This window comes from Coregonus clupeaformis, chromosome 12, assembly GCF_020615455.1.
Source record: "Coregonus clupeaformis isolate EN_2021a chromosome 12, ASM2061545v1, whole genome shotgun sequence".
NCBI lineage: Eukaryota > Metazoa > Chordata > Actinopteri > Salmoniformes > Salmonidae > Coregonus > Coregonus clupeaformis.
The window spans coordinates 42,177,968-42,190,162 of NC_059203.1; the positions used below are offsets into that span (position 1 = coordinate 42,177,968).

Genomic DNA, 12,195 nt, shown 5'->3' on the forward strand with positions numbered 1-12,195 from the left:
ACGTGGTACAGTATTTGTATTTGTATTTATTATGGATCCCCATTAGCTAATGCCAAGGCAGCAGCTACTCTTCATGGGATCCAGCAAAATTACTGCAGTTAAACAATTTTAAAAACATAACAATACATTCACAACAGATTTCACAACACATTAAGTGTGTGCCCTCAGGCCCCTACTCTACTACCACATATCTACAATACAAAATCCACGTGTACTTGTGTGTATAGAGCGTATGTTATTGTGTGTGTATGCATGTGTTTGTGCCTATGTTTGTGTTGCTTCACAGACCCGCTGTTCCATAAGATGTATTCTTATCTGTTTTCTAAATCAAATTTTACTGCTTGCATGAGTTACTTGATGTGGAATAGAGTTCCATGAGGTCATGGTTCTATGTAGTACTGTGCACCTCCCATAGTCTGTTCTGAACTTGGGGACTGTGAAGAGACCTCTGGTGGCATGTCTTGTACTGTACTGTACTACTGTACTACAACAAGCAGGCTTAACATCCCCTCCCCAAACACACATACTTTACTTATTTACACAAAGCACCATGGGAAATGAAATGTGTAGTCCTATTTGATCCGACCCCCTTTTGAGAACATTTTTGAAGTTGACTATCAGTCTGCAACTACCATAAGACGGTCATATCTTCTTCCTTCCCATCCTGACTGTGATTTACATTTGAGTCATTTAGCAGACGCTATTATCCAGAACAACTTACAGGAGCAATTAAGGTTAAGTGCCTTGCTCAAGATTTTTCACCTTGGGATTCGAACCAGAGACCTTTCGGTTACTGGCCCTACGCTCTAACTTGTGATGTAAGATACCTGCTTTTTAATATTCTCTCCCATCTTCTCTAACATAGTAGAGGTTAGGTTAGTCAGATAAATAATTGATGTGACTGAGGGGGGAGTAGAGATTATTTACCTTGTCTGAAATATTTCCCCTGAGGTGCAAGAAAGTATGGCAACAGATAGGAGGAGAGATATCATCCACTGTTCTGTTCTCTCCACAACATGCTCTTCCGCACACTCTCTCACACACACACTCACACACATTCCTCGCTGTTGCAGACCTTAGCCTGAGTCCCAGTCTGTTTGTGCCATCATGCCAATTCCCTGTCACTCATGGTGATGCCAAATGTTTGGCTTGACAATGACAGCAATGGAATTGGCAAGAGCACATATCTATGACCATACTACAGACACCTAAGCTTATTCCTGTAGCCAACTCACACTGCACCACAAACACACACACACACTAACCCCACTACCTGTATGTCCCACTCCGTCTAGGAGCAGTAACTGTGTGAGTCTCTCGGCCCTGCCCCTCTCGGCCCTCATCACGCCGGAACCTATCCATCACTCCCGGATCCCTGACCCCTGACCCTCCATTGGACAGCAGCCTGCTGTTCAAGTTCCTGCTCTTCCTCTACCTGCTGGTGGCGCTGTTCATTCAGTACATCAACATCTAAAGGACCGTGTGGTGGTACCCTTACAGTCATCCTGCCGCTTCTACGTCTCTGGTGGGTTGTAGTACACACACACACACACACACGCAGTACATTAACATCTACAGGACCGTGTGGTGGGAACTCTATAGTTATCCAGCGGCCTCAACGTCTCTGTTTAGTAGTAATATAGAAACACACACGTGCACACAGTCACAAACAGACATACACAGCCACCTGCTGCCTCTACCTCTCTGGTGAGCAAACGTGCGCACACAGAGCCTTGCCCTGATTTCTCCCTCCCACCCTCAGGGTTGCTGGAGACACAGCCCTGGTTAAGAACATCCATAAGTCTGTCAGCACCCAGATCAAGAATAACTTTTCCAAGAGCAAATGCAGGGTTGGTTACTCTTACTGCACTTTTCTACTATCAACTATTACAACTTAATTTTGTGAGCTTTAAGGTGCAAGGGGTTTATAACTAGTTCAGTAATGGTTCATTAATCATTCATAAATGGATACGTCTCTGATGGGAATGTGTTTGGTCCTGCAGCAAGCGTTTAATACCATTGTGGTGGTCTGTCACATGAGGCGTCTCCAGCTAGGGACCAGTCAGGAGGCTCCCAGCCAGACCACCCTGCCCAGCCCCTGTAGAAGACACCTGTTGCTGGATGAGGAGGAACACACAGGCCAGTGGCTCACAGCCAGACCCATTAGGATGACATGTAGTGGAACAGCAAAACAAGTGTCTCACTCACTAAAACTATGATAGTTCTCACTCACTAAAACTAGTCAAGTTTTAGTAAAGAGCCTTGATTTGCAAGATCACAGTGTGTCTAGTCCTGAACTCTCACTGTCTCTCTGTTTCAGAGTCGCCAGTTGAGGGGGGCTGTCACAGAGTTGGGACCGGCGGGGCAGAACTGTACCTACCGCTGCTATCCATCCAGCTGCATCTGATCCCCCGGGACCTGGAATGTGGCCAACCAGTCCAGAGAAACTCCCCAGTCTGGCCCGGAACACAGAGCTGTTGTTCCAGCGCCCTGCCACCAGATGGGGCATGTTAAGAACCTAGGGTGGGGAGGAGGGAAGAGGGACTCAATGATGCCATTGCCAATGGATAAGGTCACCTGACATAGAATGGAGGATGAGGAGAAGAGAGGAAAGGAGAGGGGAGCTGAATGAGCGGTGTCATACGTACCCAGTGTATTCCTGGATGATATTATTTTGGGAGTGGGACAGAGCTTGGACAGCGTATGTACTCATGCTTTAAAAAAATTGTTGTCTGCTTTTTTTCATTTCTGTATCTCTGTATGTTTCTTTTTTTTTTGTCGTTATCCTTCCCCCTTGACAACATATAGAGGATTGATCCCCTGATGTTACCTGCATGATCAGAGGACAGGCAGACTATATTAGATTAGACAGGTCCTCATGCATGTTGACTGACAACAGGTGTTTTTATAACATGAGGAGTCTACCGCAGAACTATGTGTATGTGGTACCACCCATTGTGGAAAAGTTTCTGTACAGCAGATATTGTAGCTAATACCTCACGAGAGATGGACTTACATGCAGAGCCGTTCCTCTAAAAATGAAGAACAGATCTCAGTTAACCCACACTGGTCTCAGTTAACCCACACAGGTCTCAGTTAACCCACACAGGTCTCAGTTAACTCACAGTTTTACTCCTTGATGTTTATACCACATTCTAACCTGAAAGGTCAATATGATCCTATTGATAAATACTATTTTCAGGGACAGTTTCAGCCTGGCTTTGAACTGGTCAAAACTTAATCAATTTTAGTTATTAAGACCATGGAGGATGTAATGAGCTCAGCCCTCTTGCTTAAGAGCAGGGAATAGATGTGTGTGCGAATACAAAGCTAAATGTGGATATGTTTTTCACCGTGTAAATACAACCAACTAACATTCCCCTTTGGATCAGCCTTCCATGGATCTTTTCTTCGTTCATATTGGGGTTGTCTTTTCAAGCCATTGTATGTGCACAGAGAGAACTTGAATTAAATAATGTAAATAATAGTCAAATTGTCTCGTCTCACTTCATCATTACATCTGTCACTCTCACCATAAGGTCACGTTAAATTGTTTATACTTTTCATAACCTATTGCACATAGAAAAGTGGCATTTTATGTTATTCACTCGACTACTCATTTTTAAAGGTTTTTGCACCACCCTATTTTAACCATTACTCTGTTTAAATGTCCATCATTTTAATGTATGTACGAGAAATAGCTTGACCTGGCAACCTTTGGGGTCTAATGTTGAGATAAGTGGCATTGAAAAGTCTGACATGGGATATATACGTAATCTGTGTAAGAGGCGATATTTAGTGAGAAATTGTCAGCTGCCCTCTTATCAAAATATTACAAGTCATATGAGCATAAAAAGGGTTAATAACAACCTTTGGGGTCAAAGATGTTGAGAAAAGCAGAATTTCAGAGTCTGACACATCATGTCTAACCCTAACCTCTGAAAAATGCATGTACTACCACAATATCCTGCCTACCCCCAATTCTGTAGTGGTCTTCAGTGAGGTGCAGAGCTGCATGTTTTTGTCCACCAAGACTGGGAAAGGCCTAGATGATCCTACATCCATCTCATTAGATCAGAACAGTATGGATCAACAGTGATTCATATTTCTGGTTTACATACCCAAATATATTGTGTTCATTGTTTTCACAGCCCTTTATGTAATGAGATTAAGGACAGCTGTCACATGATGGATTAAACATGTTTGGAGAATTTGACATAGTGGTTCCCAACTTTACTTCTTTGTCACATGCTATACATCATAAGACAATTGCAGTTTGAAGTAATTCACCTTTGGATAAAAGTGTCCTATGTCAGTCTATAAGGTTTTAGGGAGTCACATGATGACTGTGACCCTATGAATAAACCTGCTATTCAACATGTTTGGCTTGCAGTATTCTTGGCTTGGAGTCTTGCATCGGCAGTCTGGCTCCTGTGGTGATGGCAGTAATACTGGAGGAGGTCCTTGGTAAACCCCAGGATGTAGACCACAGGATATAGTTAGTATGTTGTCAGGCCTTATCTATTCAGATTCGCCAATGTCCCCCATTCTGAGAATATGGAAACACCAACAAAAGGTGAGGTTGAACCTCACAAAGCAGTCAGTCTATGAAGGAACAAGATATTTTTCTCATGCTATTTTGAATATCAGGGATTCAACAGTCTTAAGTCAAGGGTTTCATAAAATTGGTTTTATTTAATAAGGTACTTTTGCATACAGTATATGAACTGTTCTCACACACACACACATACAGTGGGGAGAACAAGTATTTGATACACTGACGATTTTGCAGGTTTTCCTACTTAAAGAATGTAGAGGTCTGTAATTTGTATCATAGGTACACTTCAACTGTGAGAGACGGAATCTAAAACAAAAATCCAGAAAATCACATTGTATAATATTTAAGTAATTAATTTGCATTTTATTGCATGACATAAGTATTTGATACATCAGAAAAGCAGAACTTAATATTTGGTACAGAAACCTTTGTTTGCAATTAAAGAGATCATACGTTTCCTGTAGGTCTTGACCAGGTTTGCACACACTGCAGCAGGGATTTTGGCCCACTCCTCCATGCAGACCTTCTCCAGATCCTTCAGGTTTCGGGGCTGTCCCTAGGCAATATGGACTTTCAGCTCCCTCCAAAGATTTTCTATTGGGTTCAGGTCTGGAGACTGGCTAGGCCACTCCAGGACCTTGAGATGCTTCTTACGGAGCCACTCTTTAGTTGCCCTGGCTGTGTGTTTCGGGTCGTTGTCATGCTGGAAGACCCAGCCACGACCCATCTTCAATGCTCTTACTGAGAGAAGGAGGTTGTTGGCCAAGATCTCGCGATACATGGCCCCATCCATCCTCCCCAATACGGTGCAGTCGTCCTGTCCCCTTTGCAGAAAACCATCCCCAAATAATGACGTTTCCACCTCCATGCTTCACGGTTGGGATGGTGTTCTTGGGGTTGTACTCATCCTTCTTCTTCCTCCAAACACGGCGAGTGGAGTTTAGACCAAAAAGCTCTATTTTTGTCTCATCAGACCACATGACCTTCTCCCATTCCTCCTCTGGATCATCCAGATGGTCATTGGCAAACTTCAGATGGGCCTGGACATGCGCTGGCTTGAGCAGGGGGAACTTGCGTGCGCTGCAGGATTTTAATCCATGATGGCGTAGTGTGTTACTAATGGTTTTCTTTGAGACTGTGGTCCCAGCTCTCTTCAGGTCATTGACCAGGTCCTGCCGTGTAGTTCTGGGCTGATCCCTCACCTTCCTCATGAACATTGATGCCCCACGAGGTGAGATCTTGCATGGAGCCCCAGACCGAGGGTGATTGACCGTCATCTTGAACTTCTTCCATTTTCTAATAATTGCGCCAACAGTTATTGCCTTCTCACCAAGCTGCTTGCTTATTGTCCTGTAGCCCATCCCAGCCTTGTGCAGGTCTACAATTGTATCCCTGATGTCCTTACACAGCTCTCTGGTCTTGGCCATTGTGGAGAGGTTGGAGTCTGTTTGATTGAGTGTGTGGACAGGTGTCTTTTATACAGGTAACGAGTTCAAACAGGTGCAAGTTAATACAGGTAATGAGTGGAGAACAGGAGGGCTTCTTAAAGAAAAACTAACAGGTCTGTGAGAGCCGGAATACTTACTGGTTGGTAGGTGATCAAATACTTATGTCATGCAATAAAATGCTAATTAATTACTTAAAAATCATACAATGTGACAATGTGATCTACATGCTTTGTAAGTAGGAAAACCTGCAAAATCGGCAGTGTATCAAATACTTGTTCTCCCCACTGTATGCACACACATAATGCTCGCACACACACTTACTTGTTTATTTGTTTATGAGGTCAATCAGTTTATAACATGGTTTATGGGGCCCAACCTTTCCCATGGTCCTATCAATGTAATGTCATGTTTTTTGTAGATGACACATCTGACTTCAGATTTGTTGAAAGGATCATATTGAAATAACATGCGCATAAACAAACACACACACACACACACACACCAGTGGAGGCTGCTGAGGGGAGGACAGCTCATAATAATGGCTAGAACAGAGCAAATGGAATGGCATCAAACGCATGGAAACTATGTGTTAGATGTATTGGATACCATTTCACTGATTCCGCTCCAGTCATTACCACGAGCCCGTTCTCCCCAATTAAGATGCCACCAACCTCCTGTGACACACACAGACACTTTATATCATTCTCCTCACCCCTCCTCTTGAGGAGGGCTGGATGGAGGGCAACTTCAACATGAAAACAAACACATATTGTCCACATACAGTTGAAGTCGGAAGTTTACATACACTTAAGTTGGAGTCATTAAAACTCGTTTTTCAACCTCTCCACAAATGTCTTGTTAACAAACTATAGTTCTGGCAAGTCGGTTAGGACATCTACTTTGTGCATGACACAAGTAATTTTTCCAACATTTGTTTACAGACAGATTATTTCACTTATAATTCACTGTATCACAATTCCAGTGGGTCAGAAGTTTACATACACTAAGTTGACTGTGCCTTTAAACAGCTTGGAAAATTCCAGAAAATGATGTCATGGCTTTAGAAGCTTCTGATAGGCTAATTGACATAATTTGAGTCATTTGGAGGTATACCTGTGGATGTATTTTAAGGCCTACCTTCAAACTCAGTGCCTCTTTACTTGAAATCATGGGAAAATCAAAAGAAATCAGCCATCATACCGCTCAGGAAGGAGACACGTTCTGTCTCCTAGAGATGAACGTACTTTGGTGCGAAAAGTGCAAATCAATCCCAGAACAACAGCAAAGGACCTTGTGAAGATGCTGGAGGAAACAGGTACAAAAGTATCTATATCCACAGTAAAACAAGTCCTATTTCGACATAACCTGAAAGGCCGCTCAGCAAGGAAGTAGCCACTGCTCCAAAACCACCATAAAAAAGCCAGACTACGCTTTGCAACTGCACATGGGGACAAAGATCTTACTTTTTGGAGAAATGTCGTCTGGTCTGATGAAACATAAATAGAACGGTTTGGCCATAATGACCATCGTTATGTTTGGAGGAAAAAGGGGGTTGCTTGCAAGCCGAAGAACAGCATCCCAACCGTGAGGCACGGGGGTGGCAGCATCATGCTGTGGGGGTGCTTTGCTGCAGGAGGGACTGGTGCACTTCACAAAATAGATGGCATCATGAGGAAGGAAAATTATGTGGATATATTGAACCAACATCTCAAGACATCAGTCAGGAAGTTAAAGCTTGGTCGCAAATGGGTCTTCCAAATGGACAATGACCCCAAGCATACTTCCAAAGTTGTGGCAAAATGGCTTAAGGACAACAAAGTCAAGGTATTGGAGTGGCCATCACAAAGCCCTGACCTCAATCCTATAGAACATGTGTGGGCAGAACTGAAAAAGCGTGTGCGAGCAAGGAGGCCTACAAACCTGACTCCGTTACACCAGCTCTGTCAGGAGGAATGGGCCAAAATTCACCCAATTTATTGTGGGAAGCTTGTGGAAGGCTACCTGAAATGTTTGACCCATGTTAAACAACTTAAATGCAATATTACCAAATACTAATGAGTGTATGTAAACTTCTGACCCACTGGGAATGTGATGAAAGAAATAACAGCTGAAAGAAATACTTCGCTCTACTATTATTCTGACATTTCACATTCTTAAAATAAAGTGGTGATCCTAACTGACCTAAGACAGGAAATTTTACTAGGATGTCAGGAATTGTGAAAAACTGAGTTTAAATGTATTTGGCTAAGGTTGATATAAACTTCCAACTTCAACTGTACATGCTCAGGTTGTACAACACATTTAACACAACAGTTGTTTGGCACAAAATATTTACACAACTGTTGTGTCAAATGCTTTGTATATCAGTTGTACAACCTGAGTGTGTTAAGGGGAAAAACACACTGAGTATTCAAGAAGTAATTTCAATAAGCTTGAGATTTGTAAAGTAATGTATTGGTTGGTGGTGAGATATTTCTTACCTTTTAGCTCCTAGTGGAGCATAGGGCCTTAGCAGCATTGAGGGTTCATCCCACAGGGTCATGGAGACACGTGATGCATGCTGCCCCACCATGACAGCGTACAGTCAGGTCCAAAATGATTGGCACCCTTGATAAAGATGTGCTCAACGGCATCATGAACTTTATCCAGCACTAGGACACATTTTAGCCAAAAATCTGGTTGCCTCTGCCAGGAGGCTGAAACTTGGCCGCAAGTGGATCTTCCAGCAAGAAAATAACCCCACATTATAGTTAATTGACTACAAAATCAACATTTTGCAATGGCCATCTCAGTCTCCGGACTTGAAACCCATTGAAAACATGTGGTATGAATCGAAGAGGGCAGTCCATAAGCGCAGATGAAGGATATCAAGGATCTGAAATGATTCTGTATGGAGGAATGGTCTAAGATCTCTCCCAATGTAGAGATTGTTGAGCTTGGATGAGGCAATCATAGCAGATAAGCACAGTCTTTTCTGGTTGCAGAACACCCTTCTCAGGTCGCTCTTCCTCTTGCAAGTACCGAAAGATTGTAGGCATTTTGTACCTGGCAAGATGGTTTGGGGTAGAAAGCAAAATCATAACGTTTTGCAGAAAAGGTTGTGGAATGAGAACAGGGGTAACAAAGAGAGGTAGCTGAACTTAAGGCAAAATGTCATGCAAATGTTGTAGTATATTCTTCATTATTACACCATAAAGCCCAACATTATCACCCCAACAATGATCATGCCTAAATTAGGACAATTGTAGAAATGTGTGAATTGTATTCCTTTCTACATTACCAAAAAGGGTCACATTTTGACTTCAAATACCCTGTTTATCATGAACAATGCCTGGATTAACAAAATAACATGAACAGATAGAACATTGCAGTATGAACAACTACAAAAGAAAGTAATTTCACATAGAAAGAAAATCACATTTATTACAGCAATTATTTGGTTAAATGTATGCTATTTGGGCAAAACATTACTATGTTATGTTGACTTGATTGTTATTAAAATACCTGCATGCCTTCATGTGGGTTCAATCCCTTTTGTAGAGAAATGAAAGAGGTGAATGGCCATACCTCTCCTCACAAATACACATATAAAGTCACAGATATAGACTATATTCTATTTGAACATACAAAAGTATGTGGACACCTGCTCATCAAACATCTCATACCAAAATCATGGCCATTAATATGGAGTTGGTCCAACTTTTGCTGCTATAACAGCCTCCACTCTTCTGGGAAGGCTTTCCACTAGACGTTGGAACAATGCTGCAGGGGACTTGCTTCCATTCAGCCACAAGAGCATTAGTGAGGTCTGGCATTGATGTTGGACGATTAGGCCTGGCTTGCAGTCAGCGTTCCAATTCATCCCAAAGGCGTTCGATGGGGTTGAGGTCAGGGCTCTGTGCAGGCCAGCTAGTTCTTCCACACTTAGCACAGAATCATCTGGAATGTCATTGTATGCTGTAGCTTTAAGATTTCCCTTCACTGGAACTAAGGGGCCTAGCCCGAACCATGAAAAACAGCCCCAGACCATTATTCCTCCTCCACCAAACTTTACAGTTGGTACTATGCATTCGGGCAAGTAGTGTTCTCCTGGCATCCGCCAAACCCAGATTCGTCCGTCGGACTGCCAGATGGTGAAGCATGATTCATCACTCCAGAGAAAGCGTTTCCACTGCTCCAGAGTTTGGAACTCAGTAGTGAGTGTTGCAACTGAGGACAAATGATTTTTACGCGCTATACAATTCAGCACTCAGCGGTCCCGTTCTGTGAGCTTGTGTGGCCTACCACTTTGCGGCTGAGCCGTTGTTGTTCCTAGACGTTTCCACTTCACAAAAACAGCACTTACAGTTGTCCGGGGTAGCTCTAGCAGGGCAGGAATTTAACAAACTGACTTGTTGGAAAGGTGGCATCCTATGATGGTGCCACATTGAAAGTCACTGAGCTCTTCAGTAAGGCCATTCTACGGTCAATGTTTGTCTATGGAGATTGCATGGCGGTGTGCTCGATTTTATACACCTGTCAGCAACGGGTGTGGCTGAAATAGCGGAATCCACATACTTTTGTATATATAGTGTATGTTCCTTTTTATTTTATTTTGATCATGCATATCAGAGTTCAATGGTATTCTGCCATGTGAATGAATTAAATTAATTTGAACTGAAAAATAAGGACAAAGCATTAGTCATGTCTAATAGATATGTCACTGTGTAATTTTAGCCATGAATTTGCCACGAGCCACAGCATCCCGTAAAGTTTTGTAGATTTGTAGATCAGCCCCCCTCAACTGGAGACTGAAATTGTACTTAACATACATCGTCCTCTCCACGGCCCTCCTCTCCATGCGCATCCTCTCTCCTTGGCTCCTGAACTAGAGAGATAAATATTATTAGATACATGCGTAATTGATCAGATACATCTTGCAACATATTTACAAAAGCATTTCAGGTTTTAATAGTTATTCATTCTAACACACACTGAGGAAATAGTCTTAAGTTACGATGATGTTGCAAGTGCAGATATTGCCCTCCTCTTAAAGCCAAGGCCCTGCGATAGACTAGCACCCTGTCCAGGGGGTGTACTTGTACATCAAGCTGCCTCACACTACAGGAACCGGAAATAGGCTCCTGCTCCTATGAGCCGTTCCGGCTCGCACAAGCCAAGGCTCGTGCAAGTCTACTTTACTTTTAAGGTAATTTATGACCTGCCCTGCGGGTACTAAGTGGTCATCATCCAACCCTGCCTATAATAAGTAGACCTAGTCAACTTACCATACCTGCTTTTATTCAGCTTTTATATAACTTGCCTACCTGCAACAAGACATTAGACACTATTCAACCATGTGGAGCTGTGGGGTAAGCAGTTAACTCAAGCCCAACACGTTCAAACCCTTCAGTGTATTAGTCCTCATAGTGTTAGCTGGGACAGAAGCCTGCACACCCCGTGGAGTTCCAGAAACAGGGTTGGTGACCAATGCCCTACATTGTCAGGAAATCCCTACTAACCCTAGTATAGGCAGCCCTACTATACTCTTCAAAGTTTTATGGCAGACTACCCCTAGTAGTGTATTGCCGCCACCTACTGTAATGGGTTATACATCCATGATGTCTTCACCGACCGCTGTGTCGCAAGCTATGCGCAAAAAAAGTAAACAAATCCTTAAGACCAATGAAAGTAGAGCTGAAGATTTGTATAACTAACCCAAGATAGACCACAGACTGTGGTTTCCAAATTAATCATAGAGGGCAGAACAAGCAAGGAGGTGGGCAGAGACAGGCACGAGCTAGCGAGAGCCTATTTGCGCGTTCTAGCATGTATTTGCATATTTCCGTTAGGGAACGCCTACTATGTGAAGTGCGCGTGTGTACTAACTCAATTCGCCCTTGCACTCATTCTAAACAACGCAATTTTTTTGAAACTTTGGCAAAGGGTAAAGTCTACAAAAATGTGTCCACTCTGTTCGTAACAGATTCAAGTTTTAGAAACAAAGCTGTATTGAGATCAAATGTTTCATCGATGAGAAGATTAGCAGAATGTCGGCCAAAATCCATCTCGCTCCATCTTCTCCCACTGCCGGACACTGGACCATATTTGGTAGTGAGTGCAAAAGCCAACCGAATGCTTCACATTTATACATCCGGTAAAATATCTGTCTCATTGTTCTATCTGTGGTAGAGCAACTGAATTCGGACG

General features: G+C 42.9%; 1 long non-coding RNA gene across 1 annotated transcript; it reads right to left on the reverse strand.

The window, feature by feature from the left end:
- Positions 1–8,845: 8,845 nt before the first annotated feature.
- On the reverse strand, positions 8,846–11,804 carry LOC121578235. Its single transcript, XR_006661606.1, has 3 exons — positions 11,585–11,804; positions 10,818–10,873; positions 8,846–9,051 (listed from the first exon to the last, which is right to left on the reverse strand). It is a non-coding gene; the product is annotated as an uncharacterized LOC121578235 (long non-coding RNA).
- Positions 11,805–12,195: the final 391 nt, after the last annotated feature.